The following is a 1156-nucleotide window of genomic DNA, read 5'->3' as shown; positions in this document are numbered from 1 at the left end:
TATTAAGCAATGCCCAAATATTCCAAGCATAGTAAATACATGTTTTTAAAAGATCAAGTAGCATTTGTAATAGAGGCAGTATTGTTATCCTTAGTATGAACATAAGGTGATCTGAAAAACTGTCTTTTGTCTTGTCATTGTAATAATAAAACAATTGTAGAATTTGTATGAGCCAAAAGATTTTTTCCAAGTGAGACCAATACTTTATAACATACTAGGAATAAGCCAGTACAAAATAAATTTTAAAAAATTCCCTTAGTGCCCCAAATCCCATCACCTGCATCCTCACCCTCGCCCCCAAGCCCACATTTCTGTGTTGTTCTTCCGGCAGTGAGCAGCAGAGGGTCATCAGCCCTGAGAGCAAAGGTGAGGGTGCACTGCTCAGGGTCACACTCCAGGTTCACAGCCCCTCTGCCAACAGGTGAGCCCACTCCACAAGCCAGGGGCCATGAAGCCCAGGGCGGTGAAGTCATGTGCTGGTGGTAGTAGGACAGGTAGTGCAGGTAAACTTCCTGCCTTTCTGCCCCTCCTGGAGATGTTCCTGGGCAGTGACACAAACTCTGGAGTGAGGTCCCAAAGCAACTTGATGCCCTGTTGATGGCAGATGGTAATCGTGTACAGGTCATCAAGCTGCTGTGGGCTCCACTCGAGGTCAGGGATGAGGACAAAGCCATCGGCAGGATCTGGGTTCTCGAGACCAGTACTCACCCCTTTATTTTGTTACAGTTAACATTGTTGAACCCTCACCGCTATTTGAAACTCTCCCTTTAGTCTCGATGACCTCTAACTTCCTGGTCATTGTCTCTCAATCTCATTGATAAACTACATTTCCTCCAATTCATCCTTCAGTCATTGATGTGGGGGTGGGAAGAGGGCTTCTGCATCTGTAGCATCTGTAATCCTCTCCTCTTGGGATTATGAGGAGCAACAGCACAAACTCAAGGGAGATGTCATTCATGGTAGGACCAAACCCAGTCATCTGCTTCCCCTCCTAGTCTACCAGAACCGCTGCATAAATCTTCTGCAGAAATAAAATATGTCAGTTTAGAAAACGCTTCATAAAGAAACCACTTGACTTGATATGATTTTATTTTTCACAGAATAGCACCATAACAACCAGCTTTCCACTTCAAATGACCATAGATACATGGTAGTA

Source organism: Hipposideros armiger, unplaced genomic scaffold (genome assembly GCF_001890085.2).
Source record: "Hipposideros armiger isolate ML-2016 unplaced genomic scaffold, ASM189008v1 scaffold_408, whole genome shotgun sequence".
In the NCBI taxonomy this organism is placed as follows: Eukaryota; Metazoa; Chordata; class Mammalia; order Chiroptera; family Hipposideridae; genus Hipposideros; species Hipposideros armiger.
Note: the sequence above shows the minus strand (reverse complement) of the source record.